We start from the raw sequence: 8857 nt of genomic DNA on the forward strand, positions 1-8857 counted from the left end.
TCAGTGATTTTAATAAATGAGAAATTGCATAGGTATAATACAAACCCGATTCCAAAAAAGTTGGGACACTGTACAAATTACGAATAAAAAAGAAATGCAATAATTTACAAATCTCATAAACTTATATTTTATTCACAATAGAATATAGATAACATATCAAATGTTGAAAGTGAGACATTTTGAAATGTCATGCCAAATATTGGCTCATTTTGGATTTCATGAGAGCTACACATTCCAAAACAGTTGGGACAGGTAGCAATAAGAGGCCGGAAAAGTTAAATGTACATATAAGGAACAGCTGGAGGACCAATTTGCAACTTATTAGGTCAATTGGCAACATGATTGGGTATAAAAAGAGCCTCTCAGAGTGGCAGTGTCTCTCAGAAGTCAAGAGGGCAAGAGGATCACCAATTCCCCCAATGCTGCGGCCAAAAATAGTGGAGCAATATCAGAAAGGAGTTTCTCAGAGAAAAATTGCAAAGAGTTTAAAGTTATCATCATCTACAGTGCATAATATCATCCAAAGATTCAGAGAATCTGGAACAATCTCTGTGCGTAAGGGTCAAGGCCGGAAAACCATACTGGATGCCGTGATCTTCGGGCCCTTAGACGGCACTGCAACACATACAGGAATGCTACTGTAATCGAAATCACAACATGGGCTCAGGAATACTTCCAGAAAACATTGTCGGTGAACACAATCCACCGTGCCATTCGCCGTTGCCGGCTAAACTCTATAGGTCAAAAAAGAAGCCATATCTAAACATGATCCAAAGGCGCAGGTGTTTTCTCTGGGCCAAGGCTTATTTAAAATGGACTGTGGCAAAGTGGAAAACTGTTCTGTGGTCAGACAAATCAAAATTTGAAGTTCTTTTTGGAAAATTGGGACGCCATGTCATCCGGACTAAAGAGGACAAGGACAACCCAAGTTGTTATCAGCGCTCAGTTCAGAAGCCTGCATCTCTGATGGTATGGGGTTGCATGAGTGTGTGTGGCATGGGCAGCTTACACATCTGGAAAGGCACCATCAATGCTGAAAGGTATATCCAAGTTCTAAAACAACATATGCTCCCATCCAGACGTTGTCTCTTTCAGGGAAGACCTTGCATTTTCCAACATGACAATGCCAGACCACATATTGCATCAATTACAACATCATGGCTGCGTAGAAGGAGGATCCGGGTACTGAAATGGCCAGCCTGCAGTCCAGATGGCCTTGCCCCAAATTTTTTGAGATGTGTTGACGCCATGAAATTTAAAATAAACTTATTTTTCCCTTAAAATGATACATTTTCTCAGTTTAAACATTTGATATGTCATCTCTGTTCTGTTTTTATTCACAATTTGTACAGTGTCCTAACTTTTTTAGAATCGGGTTTGTAGTATAGATGTGTACTTTATATTTGATTTGAACTGATTGGGTTTTAGCTGATGTGTGGTTTTGGATCTATGTTTAATGATTTATTCACTAGTGACTGCCTAATCCTTGCAGAGGAATGCAAAAGCATTGATTTTAATGAGAAATTAGCTTTCCATCTGTGTGGTGTGTGAAAAACATATTTATAACGCTTAGGAAAGAAGAAAGATGCATGTTAAGTAGTTGCTGATTAATGAATTTTGCTGAAAAATACATAAAATGCTGGTTTTATTGACAGTTATATAGTCAAATGATAAAAGAAAACCCCAGCAATGTGATTTTGATGTACAGGACACACTTATACGCACTATTAAACATCCAACCAATAATGCTGAAACACTGTCAAAAAGTAATTAGCCCAGTATGATTACCATAATTTGTCACCCTAAGCCAAAGTTTTAACAGTTTTGTTGAATTGTGTTCCTCAGATGGATGCAGCTTAGGAAAAGTTGGATATGATTTATCCTCCGTCAAGGATATGAACATCTAATTTGCAAATGCCTATGTGTCCTAAAAAGCAGATTCATTAATCTATTATCAGGCCTATGAATCTAATCTATTATCAGGCCCTATTAACTCTCAAGTTGTTGCTGCATGAAAATGAGATTAAGTTGACTTTTGAGTTGACATTTGAGTTGAGCAAAATGTAATGTAATCCAAGTTAAAACTTGCATTTTCTATTTACATGTTGTTGTATATTTGTATTCATTCATTTATCCATTCATTAATTCATTTAGTTTCTGAAGCAGAAAAAAGGGACATTCTTTAACATTATGTTGTTTTTGGCCGGCAGGTCAATGTGATCCTTCGAATTGTAACTGACAATTAAATTAACATTCTAAAACAATGTCTCTACATCGCAGTGGCGGCTGCTGGTCTTTCAAAGAGGGGAAGCTCATTTTCAGCCTACATCATAAAAATTGTCTATTTATTTAAACGTAAATTATTTTCAAAAAAATGCTCTGTGACCCTGTCGTACCAACTAGGCGTCTTTTCCAGTGACTTGACCAGTGTCCTCTCAATGGCCAGCAGAGCTAGGCTGCTTAAACGGCCTTGGCCCATTGTGTTACGGGTGTAAGACTTGAGCCGCTTTAAACAGGAGAAGCTCCTTTCTACACCTGCAGATCTAGCTCCAATTGTTGCCACTAATGAGAACAGCTTGTAAAGCTGAGGCATTGCACTGTCCAACTCCATGTCTTTAACCCTCTGGGGTCTGAGGGTGTTTTGGGGGCCTGGAGAAGTTTTGACATGCCCTGACATTTGTGCTTTTTTCAGTTGCTTATAAATATATAAATGACTAAAGTAATAACACTAATGACTAATAACACTGTAAACAGCAAAAACAGGGCTACAATAATATGTGACTTCACGATTCAGTTAGGATCAGCAATGATTACTCATCAACTTTGGTCAGAAATCTTGGTGTAATCTTTGATGACCAGCTGACCTTCAAAGAGCACATTGCAAAGACTGCTCAATCCTGCAGGTTTGCACTACACAACATCAGAAAGATCAGGCCGTTTCTGACACAGCATGCTGCGCAACTTCTTGTCCAGGCCCTTGTTGTTTATAGGCTGGACTACTGCAATGCTCTTCTGGCTGGTCTACCAGCAAACACAATCAAACCTCTTCAAATGATTCAGAATGCAGCGGCACAACTGCTCTTCAACGAGCCCAAAAGAGCGCATGTTACACCTCTCTTCATCTCCTTGCACTGGCTACCAGTGGCAGCTCGCATCAAGTTCAAGACACTGACTGCTTGCGTACAGAACTACCACAGGCTCAGCACCCTCCTACTTCCACTCACTATTACGAACCTACATCCCCTCCAGAAGTCTGAGATCTGCTAGTGAGCGACGCCTTGTGGTACCATCACAGAGAGGCTCACAATTACTCTCCAGAACATTCTCGTTCACCATTCCTGGCTTGTGGAATAATCTTCCAACCTCTATCCGGAATGCTGGATCCCTGTCAATCTTCAAGAAACATTTGAAAACACATCTCTTTCGTCAGTACTTGACTTCATCCTAAACTCAAAAAAAAAAAAAAAAAAAAATCTTAATCTTTCCCTCTATCCTTCTCTCCCTCCCTTACTAGCTTGTACTTATTTGAACAATGACTGAGACTTGGTGTTACGAGCACTTCCTCTGTCTAATTGCCTCTTCAAGATGAATCGCTTTTTGTATTCCCCAATTGTAAGTCGCTTTGGATAAAAGCGTCTGCCAAATGACTAAATGTAAATGTTAGCAGCACTTATACTTGATTTTGTTTTTGAGAAAACAACGTTTATGTGTGGTTAGTGAAAAACTAACATTTTGAAGTCACTGAAATAAGGCCATAAAAAAACATACAGAACATTTGTTCACAAGACTTCTGAGAACTGGATCTTGTAGCCTAGAATTTTTGCTTCAAAATAATGTGAAAATCATCTTGTTTTTTTTGCTCACAAAAAACAATATATTGATTTTTTGAGTAAAAAGAGTCTGTGCGAGAAGGCGTCAACCTTCACATTCACACCTGAGAAGACAGGCCTGCATAATGAGCTTCATAATGAGCTTAATGATCCATTTAGTCAAGTATGTGACTGAGAGGAAAAGTTACAAGAAAGAATATGAGGACAAAATAAATTTAAATATTTTTTTTTTGTCATTAAGTATATATTTAGCTATCACACAAAATAACTTGAGATTTGTTACGGGGTTGAAGAGACAGGAGACGTGCGGATCCATATGCAAGCTTTTATTCATAGGCATGGTCAACACAGGCAGGGTCGAATAACCAGCAAACAGGTATGTAGAGGGCAAGACAGAAGCGTAGTCAATTAACAGGCGTGGTCAACGATCGGCAAACAGTATCCAAACAGGGCAAGTCTGAAAGAATAATCCAGGAACACGGGCAGGAATCAAAACACAGGAAATCAAACAAGATAAACTGGGAATGCTTCGTAAGGTAGCTGGGCTAAACAATACTCTGCAGTGAAACAGAGAAAGTCCAAGGCTTATAAAGTGTGTGTGTGATTGGGTGATAGTTCACAGCTGTGAGTGATTAGTGAGTGCAATGGATGGTGGGAAATGGAGTCCAATGTGCTGTGTAGTGTGAAAGTCCATGTGGTGAGCGGGTGACCTCTGGTGGTGAACAAATGGAAATTAATGGCCCAGATTCGTGACAAGATTCACTTGTGAGTGCAGTTAAACATTTTATTAGGAACAATCAAAGCTGTCTTTCAAAGCTGACTTTTTAGCATCATTACTCCAGTCACATGATCCTTCAGAAATCACTCTAATATTCTGATTTGCTGCTAAAAAAACATTTATTATTATATTGAAAAGAGCTAAGAAGAATTTTTTATTTTTTTGATGAATAGAAAGTTCAGAAGAACAAAAAACAACAACACATTTAGAAATTCTGGGTTATTCCTCTCAGCAGATTTTCTTCCAGAAACAGAAAGTATCCGGGATGAACTTGTTTGTTTCCGCTGACAGCATTAGATATAATGAGTTGAGATGGGAAAACTGGACATCGCATTGGTTTCATACGGATTACTTTAACATAGAATATTTGTTTTTGTATTCATGTTGTTTTATTTACGTGTCTGTGAAGAGGTGACAGAGACAGAGCCCGCAGAGAATGCACCCTGTTTTAAAAGCACATTGTTTTGTTGTTATTACGACTATACACAAATAAAAGTAGACCAAAAGTAGACACAAATAAAAGGTTAAAGAACACCAAGTAATCACACAGCTTTCTCCTGTTATGATGAAAATTGGCCAGCAATTTCGCCAAGCAAATACCAAGAAATAGGTTGCAGCAGTTTGTCAATCCGCTATGGGACTGAGCTCGAATAGCTTCAGCATCAGCGACTTCTTATAGGACACAATCGCTGTCAATCAAAAGGAGATGCAGTCTTTCGACAGACCCTCCAATTGTCACGCAGAAGCCCAGAGTCCAGCCCCGCCCACTCCTCCATTCACCCCCAGAGATGCTGAGCGTCCGGGGGCGGGACATAATCGCAGCATTTATCCAATGAGCGTCTAGTTTCGAAGCACTGAAAAAAACTGTTCAAAGCAGCCCCATTGAAGTCAATGGACGCTAGGCTTCAACAGGGAAATACATTGTGACGCTACGGGAATATATGAGAAGGAAATCGAGTCACCTGCTATATGTAGCTGATTCTGAATGAACTCGTCTTCGAGATGAACGTGTTCTAATGCACTTTTAATCAATAAAATGTTAACACAATAGTACATATCTGACCATTAATTTTATGACATTATAGGGGAAGCCGAGCTTCCCTTGCAGTCTTAAAGAAATCCCCACTGCTACATCGGAAGACTAACTAGGCCCCTTACTACTGAGATAGGTAAGAGTTACCTTATGCATCAGATTTCAGTTATAATCATCCAATTATTAAAAACATTTATTTCCAAGCTCTTTAGAAACATCATAGATAACATTATAGTTTTCATATTATTGCAAGATTATTTTAAGATTAGAAAAAAGTGATATTACTATAACACTGAATTTATTCACCAAATATGTTTCTCCTCCAGTGTCTGAAATTGACAAGGACAAGCATATTTTATTGCACATGCTGGACCTGCACAGGGAAAAGGTGACACCTCTGGACCTTACAACAATGCAATATGTAAGCACTCCAAGCACTGAAGACGACCTTCCACAGGACCCAACAGAGCTCTTAAAAGCACTCCTCCGGCAGCTTTGGCTGTGTAATCCCCAAGCCCGCAGCACATACCTGCACACCACAAACCTTGTAGATACAGCAATGGCCAATGACCTCAACATTAATGTTGATGAAGATGAGCTCTGTCGAATGGCATTCAGTGAAGTTGAAGAAGTCCTCAGTGGAATTGAAGATGGAGTGGCTAGCTATTTGGAGAATCAGCTGCCCCTGCAAGGTACAGTATGGAAACAGTTGTGTCAGCTGGAGAAGGAGGAGGCACGTCACCAACAGCATACATCCCAAAGCTTAACCGGGGAGAAGGAAGACCTTATAAAACAACTGCTTGATTATAAACTAACAACAGCCATGAGAGCCTTTACTGCAGCTCTTTGTTCATTTGACACAACAAAGCGGGCCTTCTTTCTCTCTTGGATGAGAGTGAAACTTGAAGTTATGCAGTTGGATAACCTGTCCCATCAAAGGGAAGTAGATGAGGAATAAATGCAAGAACCTTGCGTTGGACTTGAATATTTCCTTCGAGAGATGGGACTGGTCTACGAAAGATACTTCTGCAGCCCAAACAGTGACTTGTACGACATGTTCCGCTTACCATATTTAGGGGCTGAACTACTCCTTTATGGAGTTCCCCTTGAACTCTATGATGGGGATGCCTCAGTATTTCCCCTGAACTGGGTATACAGCGTTCTTTACGAGGTACACAAGCAGCTTCCAAATTTCAGTCGCATGAGAGTTCTGACAGTCCTAGGTTTCCACAACTCCAAGAATGCAGAGATCATATCTGCCTTGTTTGACGTCAACTTCCCAAAGTGGGGTAGAAGGCATATCAAAGGGGCATACATGCTTCTCCTCAGCCTGCCCGACAACTTCAGAATGGAGATGGACTGTGAATTTCTCTTGTTGATTAGCACAGAAGGTTTGAATGCCCAAACAGAAAGAAGCCTTGTGCATGCCAGTGAACTGGCTACCTTTGTCAGTGGACTGAGTGACATTACACTAATAAATCTACCAGATGAGGATCAGAACGAAACAAGAAGCAAGCTTCAGATTGCTGTCGGTGCTGTTCTCTGCACACGAAACTTGGAGTGGAAGACTACCTTCAAGGCTGCTTCAGATGAAGCAGGAATGGATGGAAAAATCATGAGTTGTGTAATTGATGTACTGATTATGGACAGCTCCCAAATGAATCTCAAAGAGAAACAAATCCCTCAAGTGAAACAAGAGGTATAGGCAGCAGCTCTGTGACTTCACAAAATGATCAAATCTACAGTGATACAATTCTAAGGCTAAAGAAAAGACTGCTGACTATGTTCCATGAAAAAGCAATGAATGGCCAGCCAACCTGCTTGGGTGCATTTATGGAGCATATTTTACATCTGTGGGAGTCAGTTAAAAATGGAAATTTTGCCATAAAGTTCGGAGAAATGGCCATAGCTGATGCCATCACTGGCCTCTGCAGAAAACTCGTACAGGGAGAGAAGCAGCTCAATGATCAACTGGATCTTTGGATTGAAGCATTGGACAATCACATAACAGAGTTGAAAGAATCGGCATTCCAAAATGGAGAACACATGGATTCAGATAGGCTTCTCGGAATCTTGAGAGATGAAGCAGCTACCCAAATCAATACAGAGAGAGACCATATTAAGGCAAATCTCTGGGACTACCTTAGGCAGGAGGATATTGATATTGGCCTAGTGGAAAATTACAAAGTAAGCCTTCACAAAAAAAGTAGACAACATTCAAGAGCAAATGACATATGATGTTGCCCATAAAATTCAGTCTGCTACCATTCATCATGATATGAGTGTTAAGATGCACACCTTATTGACATCACTTGAAGCAGCCCTGGAGGTAAGGTTATGTTCACTCTTGCAGACCTGCAAGAACAATAACTGTGTGATTGAGGACAAGGAGCTTGAACGTGAATTTGTTAGTGCTTGGAAAAATATTCCATCCAACATGAACGATCCCCCCTTAGAGACACAAGAAATCTTTACAAGGATGGTGGAGCAGCTTAAGAAAAACCTAAGTAATCGTGGTCTAAAAAAATGGCTCAATGGCTTTAAAGTGAAGACTACCCATTTTGCTTTGAGTAGTAAGATGAAGAAAACAGTGAAGTACAATAAGGATGTTGCACAAAGATTCACCAATAAATTGACAGAAGACTGCGACAGAAGAGTCTCAGATAAAGTGTGCCACAAAGAGGGCTACTCAGATAGCTACATGAAAGAGTTGCTTGCAATTGTGGACAAGGCTCTAGAAGTTTTAAAAGGTGAGCCATTCGTGATGAGTCCCAGATTTGAAGTGGATATCAAAGGACACATCTGTGGCAAAGCAGCAGTCCTTTCTAGAGGTGCAGGAGTCATTCATAAGAGAAAGGGAAATAAAAAAGAGAGATTCCTAAATGAGACCAGGGAGATGCACATGTTGAATTTCATATATCAGTTCAGAAAAAGGGACCAGTGTCATAAAGCTGCTAAATCTTTCACCAATCAGTGCCTCAAGCCAACAGTCGAAGACTTCGTTTACAACAGCTTGGAGAGACAGATATTTAATGATATGCTCAAGAGCAAAAATGCACAACTTTATAGCTCACCAAAGAAGTTCCACTACACTCTTCTTAAAGAAATGCTGATAAAGGACAGCTTTGAGGATTTGCATGAGTACCTTCAGTCCCATGAGAGCTTCTGCCGGAAGAGTATTGAGAACTTTATCAGAGTTCATCTGTCAGGTTCTGT

The sequence above is a fragment of the Barbus barbus genome, assembly GCF_936440315.1.
Source record: "Barbus barbus genome assembly, chromosome: 31".
Classification (NCBI taxonomy): Eukaryota; Metazoa; Chordata; class Actinopteri; order Cypriniformes; family Cyprinidae; genus Barbus; species Barbus barbus.